Genomic DNA, 20,777 nt, shown 5'->3' with positions numbered 1-20,777 from the left:
GCTCTCAGCATGCCTGGTGCTCCCTAGAAGGGCTTTTACGGTTCTGTCTAAGCAGCACACAGAGCTAATTGCAGAGCTGGTTTCTACTGGCAGACTTTATAGGGTTAAGAGTGTTGAATTTAAGCGTAGTTGTGAGATTCTGTTGTTTGTGGCAGAGCTTTCTTTTAAAAATAACTCTTGCTCTGAGCACTGCGATTCGCTGCCCCTTAGTTTTGCCCATGCAGTTGTACCTGGCTCTGTTTGCAAACCGGGTCTGAAGTGTCTCTGAGCTGCCAGCCCTTCCTTTGCAGGGGCTGCAGGAGGGCATGGGTACCTGCTGCAGCTTGGCTGGAGGGTGAGCTGTCCTGGGCAGGGATCCCTTCCCCGGGGCAGGAACAACCTTGCTGCTGGCAGTCCATGCTCAGCATGGAGTTAGGAGCAAAAGCAGGTTTGGTTGTTCTTGGGCATATAATCTTTCACTTCAAGTGGCCTCACTGGAGTCATAAGCTTGCTCTAATTTTTGGGAATAGCATGCAGGATGCTTGTCTGCAGCCTTTGGATCTCCTTGGTGATGCATTCTTTTACTCAGGTGGCTCCTCCCCATTGTCTTGGTGCGAGGGGAGGAGGATGAGACAGCTCTGAGATAATAGGCATCGGAGCCTTGGGGTATCCCAGGAGTCCTTCCTCCAGGAACCAGTGAAGGAAAGTGAATAGTTCTCTGAAACTAGGTCTCTTGGCAATCCACCTTTAGCATAAGTGAGGGTCAAACTTCACAAAAAATGCTTTTAGGAAAGGAGATGATAAATGTCAATAGCTGTATAGTTGCTTGGTTTGTTTGCACTGAAGAAGGACAAAAGTGCATCTGGGACAAAATCAGAAGTTCTTGTTCTGTTTCTGGAATAAGTGGGCTGTGAGTACCATGCTAAATGGTATAGTTAGTTTAGCTGGGAGGTTTGTCTGAAATCCAGAGAAGAAAGAAAGAGAGGTCAGCCGGAGCAACAGGTGCTGTGGTTTGTGTTTTGTTGTTGTTTCTTGGTTTTAGCTTAGAAAGCCTAATAGAGATTATTTGGAAAAAGTTGTTCTAAAGCCTTATTGTCTTCAGTTCCTCAGTTACGGACAACATCAGAAAACCTTTATTTTTGGAAAAACTACATCAGAAAATGGTCCTTGAGAATACTTGATAGAACACAGTGTTGGCTGTTGAGCTAGAAGCTGTTCTTTTTCCAAACCAAACATAGTGCTATCTTTAAAACAAACAAACAAACAAAAAACCTAGATTATGTTACAGTAATGAAAACAGCTCAGTAGAAAGTTAGGTTTCTGAAAAGGAATGAAATCATTTTGAGACATCACTGTTTTAGAGGAAAATATCAAAATATATTGGACATTAAGCTTAGGATGCATCAGCTCGAGTCAGTATCTGCAGAAGATGCTACAAGCAAAATTCAGTGTACTTTTTTAAGGGAGAGGGATGTGTCTGAGTCACCTTACACCAGAGCAACTGTAATCATGCATTTCAGCATGACTTTGAGGAAACTGCAAATCCACCTGCAGCCCTTGCTGAAGTGTGAATTTGCGTTGCGTTCATGTTAGGTACAGGTTTGGGCAGTAGCTTGGACACTAATTTCTGATAAATAACAATGTTTATGTTGCTTAACCTTAATGAGCAATATGGGAAGTTACAGATGTTTAATTCTCACCAATATAGAAAATCCTTCAGGAGAAGCCTTTGTCCTGTGACTGGAAAGTAGAAAACATCCAGGCAATGTGTAACAGAAGCAGATTTTCATGTGACAACAATTTGTGGTACTGATCCCTGAACCACCTTGTCGTGTTGCCTTGCAAATGCAAGATGAGTGAGCATCTAGGGGGTGGAGAGGATGAGTGGGATCAGCCCTGTCAGCAGAGAGGTGGATTTATTGTGGATTAAAGTGCCAGGTAATCGGCAATAGTAGCTTCGTGACATTGAAGGCACTGCGGAGTTGCTCGTAGCAGTAGTCTTCAGTTAGCAGTGATCCATCTTCTGGGAACTTTAGATAAATGAGCTGTGGAATTTTGAGCAGTCTTACTGTGCTTTTCATAGTTAACTTACACAGTGTATTTTGTACGCATGTATTTTGCTGCTGTTGTGTTTTTTTCCCCTTCCTTTAAAGCACTTGAGTTGGACAAGCTTCGTTTTGCACCCAATGCTGCCTTGCCTAGTGCATGTGCCTCAAACTGCAGTACGTCCCAGTGAGTAGGTAAATCTGTAATCCAGTGTGCTGATTTTAATAACATTAATAGAAAATCACAGAGAAACTGATACTATAATGAAGACATTAGAATCATTACCTGTTGTCAATAAAAAGTAGCTTCCAGAGATCAAACCAGCTGAATCTCGCTGTCTTTGTCCTCTTGTAGGGATCTCATAGGAATTTCTTCATTCTGGTTTGTACAGAATAATGGTAATCTTCTCTCTAACCCAAAAGTAGAATAATTAGCATACTTCTGAATGTTCATGTTAGCTTAATCCCTTAAGCTAAGGGTTTTGTTTACCTGTTTGGGTGACCTGCACTTTTAGCCTTTACAGAAATAAGAGCAGTCGTACACCTTTTTCTTTATGATGCAAGTTGGAGAGATGGGCTAGTGTAGAATCAGCTTGGGCTGCCCACAAGATGTATGAGCCAGGCAGGGCTTTCTGGCTGGTCAGCCTTTCAGGGGGCACGTTCACCAGGGATCTTCATTTGGAGATTTTCTGCATTTGCACAATGTTCAGAATTGTCTTGAATGTACAAAAAACCACGGGTATAGCTTAGTACAGTTCAGCACCTGTGCTGGATTCATTTGCTGCCATGTGTCAGCTGGCAACTCTTGCAAAGCATTCGGGAGAGTGTGCTGGGGTTAAGAGCTGTTCCTTGATCACAGCTTTGCCCGTTCAGCAGCTGGCCTCGTCGCCTCCTGTTGGAGTTTGTGACATGTATGTGTTGTAGGATCTCCAGCAGGAACCTGAGCGTGGTCTGCTCGCCTGCTCTCAGCAGCACACAGCAAGAGCTCCTGCAGCATGTGCTGTGACTGGCTCCAGCTTCCTTTTTTTTTTTTTTTTCTTTTCTCATGCAGTCCTGCATCTTCACTGGAATATTCAGGTCCCATGCTTTTCATGTGCTTTGAATCCAAAGGCTTGACTAGAATTTGCCTCCATATGCTTTATCTCATGCTGGCACTGATCTTTTAGAAGGGATGACAGATAGATACTTAGCCCATGTGTCTATGTGCAAAAAGGACAAGATTCATTTCGGTCATTTGCTAAGTCATGCATTTTCCTACAATGCATGGAGCTCTTCCATGAGATGAGGTGATTCTCAGCTCTGACCTGCTCTACTGCTTTAAAATGGTGCTGCAGTAGAGTTACATTTTGTGTGGCTCAGGCTTGCAGGGTGTTTGCCAGTGTGTTGTTGGAATCTCCATTGAAAACGGAAGAATGAGCGGTCTGTCAGAGATGGGGGAGAGCAGTAAGGACCGTTTCTTTGTTCTTGCCATCACATCACAAGCAGAAGCTGTAGGATGCCATAGGATGACTTACCTCAGAAATCACTTAGCTTAGCAGTTGTCAGGAGGAGGCAAGAGGGAAAGCCTTCAGTCTCCTGTTTGGATGTGATGATGGTGTGCAAACTGGAGCATAAATCTCCTTGTGGAGCTTGTTCTAAAAAGCAGTGACATGATAGGCAGAAATATGGCTTCTATTGAAAGGGGTTTTTTGTTCTTTTGTGGTGTTTTTTTCGTTACTTTTTCTTTCCTTTCCCATTTTGATCTGTGCATTGCCCTGGGTATAAAGCGCTTGGTTCTTCACTGAAACCTTGTTACTGAGGGTAACAGGTCCTGCAAAATTAACTCCGTTCTGTTTATTTGGGAATGAAGTAGAGTAAATGTTTTGCAGTTGGTGCCTGGAAGCCTTCCTGAAGAGCAAAGGCTTTGACAGTCCTCAGAGATCACAGTGGTTACTTAACCTGCTGCGTTTGAGCTTAGGAGGTGCAGGGGAGAAGGAAGGCTCTTGGAGGCCGTCAACAGGAGGAAAGAGCCAACTGCCTTTAGCTTGGCCCTACAACTGCGTAGTGCAGACATCCACTGCCACGGACCAGTGGAAATCCTTGTTCTCAGAAAAGTAACTTGGAGGCTGAAGTGAAGGATAAAAGGTTTTAATTCTCTTCTTGTGAGCGGTTGAACTAGCTGTTTAGGTTTCTTTGCTCGGGGACCACATGAATAAACCTGAACAATGCAAGGTTGAGTTGCACCTGTAAGAGTGGATTCATTTTGTTAGCTTCCTCCTGTTCCTGCACAAAGCCTCGCGCAGCAGAAGTACTGGAAAAACCTGCTGCGTAGGCTTATGCTAACCGTATGTTAACTTTGCTTAAAAAAATTAAACCCTACCTCCTGCAGAACTTGATTTGCCATTGAGAAGAGCTTTCCACTTGCTGGGAGTGAAGGGGAATTTTTCAGTCCCTGGCAATTGTGTTAGGAAATGGCTATTGTTACCGACTCAAAAGACTGCAGAAAGAACTTTAATTTCCCTGCTCTGTTTGATGCTTCTGCAACTCCGAACTGTTTTTCACTGCAAATATTCAGCTGACTGTCTGCTCTTGCTGCTTCTAGGTTTCTTTCATTTTACTCTTTCTTCCTGTATCCCCCATGTTTCCTCTCCACTGAGTGTTTGAAGTTATTTTCCACAAAGTTTTTGTTTCAAAAGTGACTTTATTTTCTCTTCAGGGCATTGATGTATTCGCTAATGTTTGCAACATCTCCGAACGTAGTATCCTCTGTGAATTAACTAACATGCTGTTTACCCTTTCTTCCAGATCCAGTTTCTGATCCTACTTCCACATTTGGGAGTATGCAAGGGACAAACGCATCTCTTTGCGTAGCTTGACTGGATATCCCAAGACTAGGATGTTAGTATACTTAAACCATTTTTTGCATTAAAATGTTGCCAGTATCTTAATTGCACGTAGATTATTTTTGAAATGTAATTAGCTTTATTGGCGTTATGCATATTCAGAAGCCTGCTGGTAGAAACAGTTTTTCTGCAGTCTGACTGCTGCTTATTGATGACTTCAAAATGGGTGCAGGAGAAGGAAGAATTTCCTGGTTGCTTTTGAAATGAGCCAGCTTTATTTAGTGTTACAGCTCTAGCGTTCATTCTTGAAAATCTTGGCTCTTTGTCTAATAAGATTAACTGTAGGTTAATCCAGGAACATACACAGTCTTTAGACTGTGTTGAAGATATTTATGAAAGACCACTTCAGACTTCTGAATGAATGAATACAAGCCTAGGAGAGATTTTGAAATACTTGAAATAGTCAACTATCTGTAGAAATACTTGCATCAGGTAACTGTAAGATTTTGCACGCTGTATTTCTATATATATATATATATATTTTTAATCCTCATATTGCAGGTTATGTTACTCTGGAACTTTTAAGGAACCAGTTATCTGGAGGAGTAAAACCCTATGCTAAGATGTTTCTTGCAGAACTGATAGCACAGCTGCCTTTAAAATGTATTTTGTGATTGTGCATTTATTGTAAAATGAGAGATTGCATGCTTTCTGTTATGTAAGCAATTATCTGGTGGTAATTATCAGCTCAATGATTAAGAAGTCAGCATTAAACTCGTGCTATTTTTAAAATATGTATTTTTGAGTTGATCACTTCTTGGAATGTCTCGTATTCAAATATGACCATTTAATGGAATTGTTTATTGAAGCTCTACTGTAAGCAACTACTTAAATGACTGAAGTGAACAAGATGCTGATGGCAATCTTCACTGTGTAGCTGTGGATTCTGCAGGTTCCTCTGCAGCCTTTGTTTTCCAGTGAGCTTCTGTTCTTGTCCCCTTTTAAAAGAAGGGACTACTTCTTGGTGTGTGGTTTGAATTTCTTTTGTTAAAGCTCTTAGCAGTATTTTTGGCTAACACTTTGAATTAATTAGTTACAGTTCTATATTTTCATCTACTGACCAGCTTTGTGTGCAGATGATAAATTTGGGTAAGACTGCAGTTCTTCCTTGGCTTAGTTACTTCTGGCAAATGTTCTCTGAAGACCACGTGCTTGAAAAGTGCAGTGTTTTGCAACACTTTGGTATCTTGCTGCATTCGGTTTCCATGGTTAGTTCCTTCACTCACCCTTCTGGTGCTACTCCAGTGGTTTTATGGGAAAGCAAGTTTGTTGTGAGTTCCCTTGAAAACTTGAAAGTGATCAAGACTCATTAAGTCCTATTGGTTATTTTAATTTCATAAAATGTGGAGCACAGTGTATGCTAGAAGTCTGATATTCCTTGAGCATGGAGACATTTCTGGTATTGAAGAACGCTTACAAAACATTGGCTATAGAGAAATAACCTGCAGAGGGCAGGAGGTATGAAACTGATGGTAGTGTCAAGTAGGCTACGTGCATGAAGTTATCTTTGCTTCTACGTGCTGTCTTCAGCAATTCCTTGTTCTTTCTTCATGTTGTGTTTGTTCATTAGATGTGTGTGATACTCTCGTTTAATAATTTGTAATAAAATACTGTGTAAATAATTCTGTAGGAAAGAATGCACTTCAGGGAAGATGGTTGCAAAGTGTCACAGATGTGAGGTTACTTTGCAGCTTCGAATATCTGAGTGCCACTCTGGCCTTGAAATCATTTAGAAGCAGATGATTTGTGTGTAAGCAGCAGAAGCAGTTTGTATCAAATTCCTTCACTGTTTATACAGTTGTCCTGCTGGCAGCTCCTAGCCAGGGATTAGGAAATCCATTTATGGGATTCTTTTCTGCAAGGATTGTCCAGAAGTTACCAAAAAAAAGCTGCTTTGGATACAATAGAAGTGGATGGTGACCCTCATCTGAAGAGCTGAAGCTTTTCTAGTGAAGCAGAAACAGCAGAGTGTTCCTGTTGCATCTTCATACTGAGGTTGTTACAGATACTTTGGTCTCCATTGAATTCAGATGCACAGCACGATGTGGAATACCAAGCTTGAGAAGCTTTGTTTGTATATTACCTGGAAAACTGAATTCAGATTTTGAACAAGCAGTTTGTGGTAGGCAGCTTCTTAGAAGGCTGAGTGTGCACCCAGTTTGCCTTCACTGTCTTACCACGGAAGAATCATTTGAAGATCTGCAAAACATCCTGAACAGGGCCTTCATTCTTTGAACAGACCTGAGGCAGTAACTGATCTACTAAGACTACTTTTTATTGAGATTCCACTGCAAAATCGAAACAAGGCTTGCTGTTTGGGAAGGCTGACCTGCAGATGTCTCTTTGTTGATGTTCCTGGATAGAAATTTGGTTAACTGTGAGTATATTGGAGATTCTGCTGTAGTCTGAGTTTCAGAAATGTAGCGTATGGGAGCTTAGTGGGACTGCTATCTCTCCTCAGGTTCAGATTGCACATGTTGCTTTCAAGCATCAAACTTCAACTAGAAGGAAAACAAGAGTTGTGAGAAGGATGGGGTTGCCTCAGGCCAAGTGCTGTAGGTAATGTGACTTTCTGAATTATGGAAATCTGGTTGTCAGAATAAGTGGCATGGTGGAGACTGAGCTTTGTCAAACTGCATAGGACTACTTGGATTGGTGAAGACTTAAAGATGATAGTAGGAGCTGAAAGTGATGCATATGTGACTCATCTAAGTGCAATTGAAACTGTTAAATATGCTGGTAGTCACCAAATTCACTTAGTTATCCAAGAAAAGATACTTGGATGTAACTTTGGTATCTTGCATGGCCATCATAAGGGATGTTTTCTCAGTCGTGTTACTTCTGCATCAACCCAAATATGAAGATTTTTGTTCTGAATGTGATCTTCAGTTCTGATCCAGTACCTGTTTCATGCATCTCCCTCCCACCCGAAGAAGACAATCCCAGCACAAGAAAGTCACGTGGAGGTCTTGTTTTCAGCAGTGTTGTTATCTCAGATGTCCTTGGTCCTGCCACTTGTTCCTGCTGGCATAACTGGACTACAGCAGGAAATTGTTTCTGTCTAGAAATAATGCAGGGGGAAAAAGGTGTTTTTTCTTCCTTTTTTCTTCTGTATGCGCTTGTTCAGTTGTTTATATCCCCAGTGAAAGGGGAAAAGTGGATAGAAACAAGAACAACGTTAAGCATCTTTTCTTCTATCCAATGTTGCTGTCAAGGAGGAAGAAAAACTCACTGTAATCCCACTTGTAGTAAAGTGCAAAATACCCCACAGAAACTGGGTGCCTCTCCCATGAAGCATATCTGCAGGAATAGCTTATGGAACTGATGTGTGTTTGAAGCTGAAAGATTAGTAAGAACTGCTACATGAAGTGATGGCAAACACTGCATCTCAGTAAAAGTGAGAGAGATTTATTGGTGACTTTGTCTTTGAGGAAAACTTCCATTGAGCACCAAGGGTCAGACTTTCATCACTCCTTACTGCAAGTCTCCTGTATCTCTGTGTAGGTTTTCCTTTTTAGAAGAAAGCTCTCTGCTCCTAGTAATGCTCCCTCACATCTGGCAATTTCAGTTCCCACAACTTATTTCAGCACCAGAAGTTTGGCTTTTCGTTACGAAGTTGTCAGCAGCCCTGCTTACTTCTCAACATCTAAAGGAGGGTCAGGGCTCCGGCTTCTTTGTTACTGTGGTGCAACCTCAGGTGTTCAGTGAAGGACAAGGAGGGAGATTTCTGCGCCCTTTATTTTTCCTGGCACAAGAGTGACTGTGCTGTGTGTGAGAGTTACAGTGTGCTTACTTTGTACCATTGTGCTTTTGCTACTGTGATGCTGAGGGCCATGAAGCTGGCTGGGTTCTTAGGCTCAGCAGCTCCCTTTGTGTTTGCTGCCTGCTTTGTGGGCGCACAGAGGCATCGCTTAAGGTACATTTTGAAACACAGTTTCAGCTCTGATAACTTGTTGTGATACTGTGTTCTGTAACTAAGTCTTTTGGTTTTACGAACCTTTTCTCCGTGTATGGATTTATTTTTAATTATTTAATTTAAGGTGAATAGCTTCCCTTCTGTCCCCACTTCTAATGATCCTGCCTTGTTTCTGTTAACTGCCTGGAACACCCAACGATTTCACCTAAATCATCATTTCTGCCCCAGTTGAGACTGAACCATCGGTCTGAAAGGGCTACGGATGCTTTCCAGAGTTTCTGGGAAGCCTTAGGATGTCAGGTGTACTTTACTGTAGTCAAGATTCAGCTTTGTTTCTGCGATGGAGATCCTTCTTCTCACTATTGTTGTAGTAAAACAATCACTTGACTTGATAAAGTGGTGTATCCTTGCATGTCTTAAGAATTGTCAGGAAGCTGTCAGTTAGCTGGAGTCAGAAGGCCTTTTCTTCATTGAGGCAATTATGTAATGGCTTATGCCAGAGGTTCCTTTAGCATAACATAGACTCTTACAGTCACAGATAACAGAGTCAAATGCCTCTTGGCTTACCTGTAAGATAAAAGCTGCCTCTCAGTTCAGAAGCATTCAGCAAACTTTCACAGGTCCTTGTCATTTCCTGATCATCATCAGATTTTAAATGATGGGTGATGCAACTATATTTAGTTTTCTGAGTAGAATCACTTTGCAGACTTTGTATGTATTTGAGTCTCTCTCTCTTTGTCGTAGAGGTGGAGATGGTGAAGGACTGTGTATAACCTGAGATCAAAACATAGGAAAAGATATAATGCATTGAGCTAAGCTAGTAATAAATGATGATTTAACTGATCTGTTAAAAAAGGTGAAACTAAGACACACTCCAAGTGTTTTCTAAACCATCATTTTGCTCCAGTAATGCTTTTGCTGCTGATGGCCTGTGTTTAGGTGGGTTCAGCAGCTTGTGCCTACCATTCCTGGGTTGTTTTCTAGCTGAATTGTTTCAGCTGCTCTGGTTTCACAGGGTGGCTGCCTTGCAGACAGAATGATGTGGGTCAGTACAGAGTTGCTAGGATAAGGAAACCCGTTTAAATAGGAACGCTGGGAAATATGAAGAAGAGCTATTGTCGCAGTCAGTTTAACTTGCACCTTTGGCATGCTTTTTACCATACCAATACTCTGCTTGTGGCAGTCTGTTCCTCGCCTGCACACCCGACTTTGTGGCATGGACATTACTGTGGCTATGAAATGAAGCAGAGCAGTGAACTGACCCTGCTGTCTCTTCTGTGGGAGGTACTTTCCAGTCAGAGCAATTCCATCTACTGCTGGGCTGTTACTACCCTGTGCTGGGGTAGCATGATGTATGGAGGCAAATGCTGGCAGGTAGTGATGTCCCCCTAATTTTGCCTGGCAGTGAAACCCTAACAGCTTGTCTGTGCTGGATAGGAAAAAATTGCTTCAAGATTGTCAGAATCCCAAACATTTCTCAAACTTCTGTTCTCTGATGTTTTGTGCTATTGAGTGCTCTCATTCTTGGGCTGTTTGGCTCTTTGGATCTGTTAAACTTGTTGGTAGAGTTTCTCCCCATTGGAAGTTGCATCTGGTTACCACTGAAACTTCACATTTGGAAGTCAAAGAAATAAGAGCACAATTTTTGAATTGAGATGGATCTAAGAAAATAAAAAGTGAGCAGTGTATGTTTTTACTAAGTTGTATGCTGCCATTGAGAAAGCTGCCTTTGCTTCAAGAGGAGATGGTAACTGGGTAGTTATCTTTCTGTGATGTCTGTGTGCTCTGCTTTATTTCCCAAGGTAATAAAATGCAAGTGTGCACATGGAAACACTTCAGAGTTATGCCCTGCCTTGGTGGTGAGTGGCTGTGGGGGAAACCAGACCACCTTTTAGTAAACCTCGCAGTCTGCAGCTGACTTGGAAACCAAGAGCCCGGCACCCTGACCTGATCAACCAGCCAGATTAACGGTGCAGTGTGTGCACATTGGAGGGTCTTCCCACCCCTGCAAATCTATGTGGAGATTCAAACTCAGAGCAACTGCTGTAGCTTGGGGGTGGTGTTGAGACAGCCATGGCGAGAAATCCTCATCTTGTCTTGAATTCTGCGTAACCTGAATGTTATTCTTGGCTTGGTAACAAATCCCAGAAAACCCCCTCGGGCAGGGGTCAGGAGATGATCCATGTTATGCCATTTGTGCTTTTGAGCAAGCTTTATAACTTATCCCTTCTGTTTATTTTATTGGGTTTTTCCTTGTCTGTTTTCCTTTTGTGAATGATTTTTCTCTTGCTGTGACTGGTGAGCTCTCTACCAGTATCAGTGCTAGAGTCGCATTCTAGAGAAGACCCATTTCAGTTTCTTGCACCACAAAACTGCTCAATAAGCTGCTTATTCTGCCTCTCAGTTCTCTCCGCACAGCAAGAGGGATGGTCTTCTTTCAGGTGCATCTTCTAGGAGATCTGTCTTGGCTCTTTCCTGTTGTGAAGACACGAGCTTTGTGGCACTGTTGATGGATACATAGCTGTCTTTCTGTTGTGCTTAGCTCATTAACTTTTAAATGCCTTACTGCAAGTTTGATACTCCATCAGAGGAAATGCACTTAGACTTGATTCTCAGAGGAAAAGGAATTGCTTGAAAGGGATGCTTGAAGAGAAGAACAGGGCTGGCCTGCTGCAACTTCTTCGGTAAATCTCCAGTCCAGTGGGTGGAACGTGAAGGAAATCTGGCAGAATGGGTAGTCAGAAGCACTTGCTATCAGCAGTACTTCTCTACTGCCTCAGTAGTTTTTGTTCCCTTTTTTTTTTCCAGCTTCCTACTATGGTAAGGTAAAGTAACAGTGAAGGGCTGTTGGACAGAACACAAGCCTTGTTGGCTTCTTCATGAAGCTTTCCTCCTGGAGAAGCTAGTTTTTCAGTGGAAAATATATTAGTTTAGGGCAGGAGGATTCTTTTCCTTTTGAGCTTCAAGGGCTTCAGCCAATGATACCACATACTGTGTTTTGTGTTCCCAAGGTCTTCTAGTGGAATAGGAGAGCTAAGTGTTGTCCTACAGGGCTTGGTTGCAGTCTTACTTCTCAACAGTTCCTACCTAAACGTCCTTCAGCAGGTTGTCCTTTTCTTCTGTGTGCATGTGTCTGTGTTCTTACAGAAGCAGATTACTGATGTCTAAGGTCCCTGGAAAGCCATTGTGTTTACAAAAGCATCTGTTGTCTTTGGAGCAGGGATGTCTACAGTAAGTTCCCAAGAAGTGGAATTTCATTAACAAAAATGCAGAAATGTCGACTTAGGAAAAACTAAAACATTTCAGCCTTTGTTCCCCAGGAAGCAGAGATAAAGTTGTTTTCACTCATAGTTTAGTTTGACTCCATTCAGATAAAAAAGATTTCTCATCATAGGTGAGAAATGTGAACATTCCTTTATTCGAGCAGCAAAGCAACTTGTATAATTATATGTGTGTCCTGAGACTTGCTGTATATTAATAACTGTCCTGTGACTGTTTTCCCCCTCCCTTGTTGCTTGGTCTTGCCTTTCTATTAAGATGCCTGTGACTGAAATGTTCAAGTTTAATAGATTTTTTTGTCCTAAAAGGGACAGAATTCCCATGTTACACATAGATTGTAGGGTTTTTTTTTTTTGAATTAGTTTCTGCTTCAAATCCCATAGCTGTGGATAAATATATCCAGTCTTGACCAGAAAATCTTGTCATGAGAAAACCAGTAAAAGCCTCATCTGCTGGTAGTGACTGCTTCCTACTCATTGATGAGATTCCAGATGTTATGAATGTAAGTAGGGACAGAGTACGGAGGGAATGTTGGTGGTCAGCCTGTGCTTCCCAAAGTGCCACAGCCAGACCCCCTTGCCCAGGGAAAGCATTGTGCTGGTCGTGTGCTGTGCTCTGTCTTGGTGTGCCCGTGTAAAACTGAGGGTGCCTTACATCTGGCTGAGCTTGACCAGCTTTCAGTTTTAGCCACTGGATCTCATGATGTCTTTGAGAAGCTATTTGTTCTTTTCTCCGGATTTGTTTTCTGGCTTTCTCTAGCTTTCCCCTTCCAAAGCAGTGTTTGACTGCATTTACTTTGGTGAGCAGCCCAAGTGACCCGGCCCCTCTGCTGTTTACTGCTCTTTCCATCTTTCTATCTCCTGCAGATTTCGCGACTGCTTTCTTCCAAGCCAGTGACCAAAATATTGAATGGCATAGGGCCAAGATTCAATACCTGATGGACCTCACTGCAGTAATTTCCCATTAACATAAGCATTTCAGGAACTGTCACTTAATTTTAATCTGTGTATTGGGCTGATTTTTATTTTTGGTTGGTTACGGTCAAAATATTTGGTACCATGCCAAAAATGTTTCATGTATTTGATAGCATTATAGCAAATCTGTTACTGCTAATCACATTTTCAGGTTCATAACATTAAAATTAAATATTTTTCATGAGCCCACGTTGACTGACACCATTTCTACTGTTAACTCCTTAGTGAGCTGTTCTGTGGATCTTGAAAACCTTTAGCAAGTTGAAACCTCAGTACCTGTCTGCTCAATGTTTTGACATTTCAGATGGATAACCATTTTTCCATTTAAAAACCAACCAAACAACAACAAGCAAGCAAACAAACAGAAGGAACCACCCACCTCAGTAGCGTTTGAAGGCGGTTAACTGAGGAATGTGAAATAACTGATAGGTTTTGTTGCTAAACAGTGTTCTATGCCTTTCTATTGAAAGTTTAATGTACCACCATGTTCTTATAGACTTCTTAAAGCTGATATGCATAAATGCCTTCTTTTTGGTTTCATATTTGCTTACCTTAAATCCATGTGTGTCTCTTTGCTCGGACCTTTGTAACACTTCTGGGTTTTGGCATGTTCTCTACGTCCCTCTGCTGCTCCTCCAGCCTGTTGACTGTGACTACAAGCACAAAGAGGAGGTGTTTTATTTTATTTCTTTTAAAGTAATATATATTTTTTCTTGGATATCTTTAACAATGTATGTAGTAGCAAACAGTAAAGACAAACTGTACCCCTTTATTTTCTTTACTGCTCTCAGATCTGGCTCCTGTTAAGTGGTTTATGCCTTACTGCTTTGATGACATATGTGCATATTATGTAGAGAATATTAAATAGCATGTTTAAGCTGTGCTGTTTCAAGGGAAAAAGCATTGTTTGAGAAGCAAAACTTGTGACGACCGTGTCAGTGACAGTCCAGAAATGTACCCACACCTGGCTATCTCTGACTTTTAAGGGGAGAATGTGTCTTTGGTTAATCCATGCAGCCAGTGAAGTCCTCTCCTCAACCATCAGCTTCTCTGCTAGCTTCTCCAGGAGCCCGGAGGCTTCCCAGTCAATGGAAGAGCTCTCAGCTGTAAGGCAAAAGGCAGTGTGATGCTCCAACTGGATCTCTTCAGGGCTCAAAGATAAGCTGTTGTGCTCTTAAACTGTGAGCCAGTAAACTTAATTTAAAGTTTATATTTGTGCCTTGAAGTATTTGGTTATGGGAGGGAGGATGAAAGTGTCAGAAAAGATGAAAATGAAGTAGTGAAATTTGACCATGCAGGAAACTGAATGCTCAACTTTTTTTAAATTTGATTTTCTATACATGGTGCTCTCAGTTTGAAAATGATACATCCATATTCTGATTACTTTTTTTGTCAGAAGATATTTTAGAGAATAGAGTTTCTCAAATACTGCTTTACTTTTAGAGCCAATAATTGCCAAATTGTAAATAATGTGTGTAACATCTGTGAATTTAACAGCATATTCCACTTTTGCTTCAATACAAAGAGTTTTCTTTGTTCTTCTGTTTTTTAATTTTTTTTTTAATTTTTGCCAACTCTCCATTTACTGCAAAGCCTACTAAGATGGAGAGCTTTTTTTAAAGCTTTGCAGATGTTTCATTTTTATTAAAAGTATACATATATATATATATATATATCTAAATTTTTACGGAAACACCCAAAATATGTTTTTCTTTTAGTGGGTCACCAGTAACATAAAGGTTAAAAGCGTGGCTGCTTTAATTATGATGGATGTGGAAAGCAGAAGCCCCTAGAATATTGGTGTCTTCACCTCTTTTCCTTTGGTGTCATTCTGCTGTCCTGCAGCTGTCCCACTGGCCCTGCTGGGAAGGCTCAGGCGCTGAAGTGCAGGTGATGAAAACATCAAAACAGGAATTTAGCAGAGGCAGCCATGTTAATTTCTGTTTCATTTGAAATGCAGGAAAATATCGTCTGCCAAAGGGACAATCGGTGGGAAAAGAAATGTTCTTTTCAAGCTTCTAACAGTAGTGACAATGGAGAGAAAAATACTATAAAAAGTAGGCGGCTCCTTTTTCAAGATTTTGTTTTCGATGTATTATGCATGATGAACCGTACAGAGCACACAGTTGTTCTTTTGGAGCCCTAAATGACTGAGTGTTACAAGGCAGGGCTTAGACTGTCTTTACTGCGTTGCACCTTGCTTTTGGGGGGAATAGGGCTTGGCTTCACGGCAGTTTCACCAGTCTTTAGTATAATTTTTGAATACATTCATGCCTCCCTTATTTGCCTTTTTTAATGTCAAGCATTGCACATAAGATGTTCTGCTGTTGCTATGCAACTGCTAAATCCAATATTTAATATTAATAAAAACCGAGTGGCATTAGCATCACTGAGAACAGTGGGCTAGCAAACTATGATTGTACAATATCCAAGCTGTAAAACTTGGCAGGGACTTCAGTGTGCGATTGCGTGCATGGCAAACTGTGGGGCATGAGTCACTGGCGGTTACTATTTTAAGAGTGGTGAGTTTGAGTAAAATTCTGCGCTCCCTTGGTTTTTATTTATTTATATATGCATTCTATTTTGAACGGAAGGATAAGGAATGAGGTTGGTTGGTTGTTTCATTTCAGGTACAAGTTCGGAGGGGTCGCTGCACGTGGAAGGGTCAGCGTTATAAACCTCTGGGTCAATTCCCTGATTCTCCTGTTTTTCTTCTAGGTCAGGTTGGTCGCCCTTTCCCACTGTTGCTGCCACTTCCCGAAGCCTGAGTTGGCTTTTTTTGGAGGCAGTGCTTCTTCTCTGCCTGACAAGGTGCTGTTCAATGGGGTGGATAGTTTTTTGGCTTCTCCTTTTCCACCTTGTTTAGTGGTATCTCCCCTGTTTCTATTTACTCCTGGCTATAATTTTACCATTGCTCTTTCACTTTTTTCTTTGTTTGTCCTCTGCTCAGTGCTTTCTGAGATGAGATTTTCAGTGTCAGCCTCTTAGAGGTGTTAGATCAAGGATGGTTTTATGCTCTGGCAGTGCTTTGGCTGTTGAAGTCACGTTGCAAACTACAAATTCCACAGGGTTTTGCATCTTGTGTGTGGTGATGTAAGTGCACCAAAAGTCTTGCTGATGCCCAGACAAATGTGATGCTGCTTATCCCTTTCTTTTGAAGCCAAGACTGTTGTCTAACAACCGTTAGATCTATGCATAGACTGAGTTACTTTATTATTGTCTTTTTTTTTTTTTTTTCCGAGTGAAATAACTGATTTCCTTCATAGCACACAGTCCATTGAAGTGGTTTCTTAAAAGGGCATTTTCAGGTAGTGTGTCTGTCCCTGATTCACCCGTGCAAGTTTCTCTAAATTTAAAGCTGCATTTTCATCTCTTAAGAAAATTCTTTTATTTCTTCTGCATCTCTCGTACTCAGGCAAGTAGAAGTTACCCAGTTCTGTACAAACTGTCGTTAAACCCCCAGTGCAAATGTATTGCAGGAGTAGGGAAGGAAACGCAGTAAGTGATAATCCTGGGCTTTGTGGCCATGGTGGAAATACGTTTTTGTAAGGAGGTGGACTTGGTCTGTGCCACTCAAAATAATCTCTGTACTTTTCATTTCACTCTTGTTAACTTGGCTTCTCCATAGTATTGGGTAGTTGATAGCTCTGTAGGTTTTACTGCCAGCAGGAGTTTAGTGCAATATTGATTTAACGTTTCCAAATAATGGCAGTAATTTCAGTAAAGGCTTTCCCTCTTTTAGAATAAACTAAATTGGTTAGGTTTATTTTAAGTGTGGCATCAATCATGGCATTGAAGTAAATCAGACTGTATTTTAGATGCAGATCTTTGACACGAGTGTGTTAGTGATTAGAATTTGGTTCCTTAGGGGCATGGCATTGCTGAATCCCTTTCCTTTTAATTTTCTCTCTTCAAACCTGTAACTGCAGAAAACACTGCTTACAATATTTGTTGAAATGCAGGAAAGTAGCCAAATGCCACTCTGCCATGGAAGGATGTATTATAATGTTATTTCTAATTGCAAAAGCATACCTTTCTTCTGCTTTGAGGCTTAAGCAAGATAATTTTTCCCAGTCGCAGTTACCTGGTGCTGTGAAGCACACTGCCGAACCTAAAACTTCCCATTTTCTTTTCAAAATGGCCTATTTCAGTGTCGTAATGTTTTTTGTTTTTAACCCAGCTAAGTGCAGGAGTCAGGGGGCTCTAGATTCTGCTGTGCTTTGTCAGTAGTTCAGTCATCACACGTTGACCCATGCGTCTTGTAATGCTAAGAGAAAACACATTGAGCTCTGTTCTTGGAACAGATAAATATAGAACTGCTATTGTGAATATTCTTGTAGTGACGTACTTAATCTAGAAAGCTAACAATTCTTTTATTTGCTTTTAGGGTTTGAAAGTATTCTAGAAGGCCTGTTTGGACCTGGATTATTAAAAGATCTCAGTTTGTTTAAAGGTATTCAATCTCTATGTTTGTATCTTGTTCTGCATTTCTAATGACAGAAGCAGCCCCAGCTCTGCCTCTAGAAAATGTGTGTTACCGTGGTGATTTGTGCTTTTCCCCCTCCCCCAGGCAGTGCTCACAGTTAGTTTCATATTGGCTAAAATTACTAATGAGTGTGCGTTCATCTTTATGTAGCTGGGAGTGTATTTGGCAGTGCTCAGGAAAAAAGAACACACATATTTGTTGTGCATAGATGAAATGTATACGGTTTGGTAATCTGGGGATTTAGAAATATGGCTGAAATGAAGCTTGCATCCTCAGAATGCAGGCAAGAATGTTGTGAAACAGGTATTTAATTTGGCATTTTTCTTTTGGCTCCAGTTATGTCGCGGTTTATGAATATGAAGTAATCTGCTATTCCTCTGATTTACAGACTGTGAGCCTGAAGGTGTTTCTGATTGGTCTTTTGATGAAAATTGTCTTTTCTGCTGCCTGAGAAGAGAAAAAGTGAAGGTAACAATGCAGATGTGTGAAGCTCGTAGTTGTAGGGGAGGGACAAAGGGAGGGAGTTTGCTGCTCCTACTTAACTGAGCACAGAAAACCTGCAGCCACCTACACCTCTCCCCTCCTCTGTAAAAAGACTTTCTGAAATTAATACACATTAATGAAGAGACTTTTTCTCTGCAACTTTTGCTCTGTGGTACGTGATGAAGACTTTTTTTTTTCAGTGTGTGTGTGTAGTGACTTTTTTTTTAATTTGGTTTATGGGTTGTTTTGTGTTTTTTCTTGTTGTTTTTTTGAGTTCTTTATAAAAGATCTTGTTGGGATCATGTAACTCTTCCCAAGGGAGCCAAACTGTGGCTTGTGTATGCTTACCACAGTCAGACACTGGGCTTATCTTCAGTATGGAAATGTGGTCCATTTTAACCACCTAGAGGCTCCTTCCCTATCTTGGAATCTCTTTCCCTGTGGGCCATATCCTTTTATTAAAGGGCTTGTGTGTATGGTAGGTTTGCTATTGTGCTTGTTTATAACATGTCACAGCCTAAATGTGGGCAGGTCAGCTTTGCCAACATTTTACACCTGTAGTTTGTTTTCCTAACCAGATTATAGCTGTGTATGAAACAAAGGTTACCACGCTGTACGTGATTGCTGCTCAGCCTGTGTGTTGAAATACTGATTGCTCTATGGTGTAAGAAGGAAGGCTCATCTGTCTTGGGAAAACATCATTTCCTGGATCTCTTAACTGCTACTTCTTCCTGCACAATGTAACTGTAAGTGCAGAGGGGTTCTCAGTAGACTTGTGAATGAAACACAATCGCCCTTCCCTCTGCAGCAGCTAACGTATGACCTCATGGTTTGTTCATAAAGGAAGCACCTTCTTGTTAACAGGGGGACTTGCCATGTTGCCAGTTTATGCATTTTTTTATATTACACTGTTTGTTGAGGCATTGGGAGGAGGATTAGAAATGCTTGCATTTAGAATAGGCGTAGTGCGTAATGCTTTGAGGCTGACAGCAGGTAAGCTCTGCGTGTACTTATGCTGCTAGGAGTTCTGTCTTATTTGACTTACGTCACTTCATATAAAGACAAAATTCAGCATTGAGCATAATTCCAGGTAAGTTCAGGAATGAACTTTATGGCGTGGTCAGTCTGCTTGTAGGCTAGGAGAGTCTTACGATGTGTGGGTAGATCTTTAGAAAGACTGCCTACATCTCATCATCCTGATAGGCCCACAATAACTGAGAAAAAGCTTCTGAAAACCCATTATTTAGGTGAAGACTGGGAACACCGTATAGAGTGCGGATTAGACATGCTTGTCTTATCCTCCTCCAACTTCTGCATAACCTTTTGGTCAAAAGCTGAGATGTCACTATTTATATTTGCACTGCACTGTGCTAGGCTTTCTGTCGTTGAGAACCAGAGACGTGTTTTTATGCTGGAAATAGCTGCTCCTCTATTGTACTGTGTGATGATTTTTAAATGGACAAAAGAAGGACACAGATTTGGTCAGATCTGGTATTGCTCTATGGGGCAGTTTTGGCATCTGGGTCTAAGGATGTTTTAGGATTGTGCACATAAAATGACGCAGAATGCAGCAGGGACATGCAGCATCATTTGCCAAAAGCATGAGGTGAGGGGAAGGACATTATACGTTTTGATCTGCCCAGAGACGAATGTGAGTTAACAAAGGCTGCATTAATGTCAGTCACAATGGGTTTGGTAGAACAAGTTTTATAAATAAAACCCATATCTGTCACTTTACATTTCAATAGCCAAAAATGCTTCTTTAAACCCTTTTACTAACAGCTGATTGATAAATAGAGACAGCAAGGAGTGCTTTGCACATATGAGTGTTTGCTGTGTGTCCAGATATCACTGGCTGTTTGGGGGATGGAGGAGCAGAGAACAGAGGTAAAGCAGTCTGTTCAAACCAGACTTGTGACCTCTGTTAATCCTGGTGATTCTTCTTGCTCTGGGCCAAGAGATATCTGAGTCTGCTTTAGAGTACATGGAAATTTTTTCCTCTTTTCCTGCTCCCCCTCAGTATTAACATTTCTATTGTGCTGGTGGTGTTTGGGGTTTTTTTTGTTTGTTTGTTTTGTGGGAAAGAGAGAATGAAGAATATGGCTCCTTTGAGACCTTGTGAGTGCTTGGTGTGTTAGCTGTGGGTGATGGCAAGGTGGGAATGTCTCCTTTCCTTTGTGGGCATGCTGAATTGCTGCCCTGCTGGCCATAGCTTATGTAACTAGCTTGTGGAGATAAATATGGAGCTCTCTTAAGGAGGTCTTCAGGTAGTATGAATTTGATACAGTCATCATTTGAAATAAAGCCTGAGATCTCATTGTTACTCAAAAGTTGGTAACTCCATTTGATATTCAGCCAGATGATGGACATCGTCTGCTGGTGGCCTGAATTAAATTGGGAATGGTACCAATTTTATTTGGAAATCTCTTTCATCCAGTATTTGTCATTTGTGATGATAACTTTGACTCTTTGTTTTGAAGGAGTTGAAGGCTTAAGCTTCTAAAACTACTAAGACCTGTCTGTTCCTGTGTGTAATATGATTGCAGTTGTGTTTTCTGTGCCTCAACTTCTGATCTGCTTTTTTGTTGTTGATGTGCTTCTTTTCACTTTTTAATGAAAAGAACTGAGTAGGATGGGATCATCTGGGTTTGTGCCTACATAATAGTGGGGACAGACTTAAAAGATGTGTCATTGGTGGTGCAGCTGGGAGCAAGATAGCCACAGCCACGCAGT

General features: G+C 41.2%; 1 protein-coding gene across 1 annotated transcript in view; it reads left to right on the top strand.

Annotated features, from left to right (window-relative positions):
• LCOR (ligand dependent nuclear receptor corepressor) overlaps positions 1 to 20,777 on the top strand; it is a 56,615-nt gene that overhangs the window by 11,337 nt on the left and 24,501 nt on the right. Inside the window, exon 2 of the mRNA XM_031554469.1 lies at positions 4,809 to 4,901. The gene's annotated coding sequence lies outside the window, so the exon portion shown is untranslated. The remainder of the gene's footprint in view (positions 1 to 4,808; positions 4,902 to 20,777) is intronic.

Source organism: Meleagris gallopavo, chromosome 8 (genome assembly GCF_000146605.3).
Source record: "Meleagris gallopavo isolate NT-WF06-2002-E0010 breed Aviagen turkey brand Nicholas breeding stock chromosome 8, Turkey_5.1, whole genome shotgun sequence".
In the NCBI taxonomy this organism is placed as follows: domain Eukaryota; kingdom Metazoa; phylum Chordata; class Aves; order Galliformes; family Phasianidae; genus Meleagris; species Meleagris gallopavo.
This window is presented reverse-complemented; position numbering and strand designations above follow the sequence as displayed.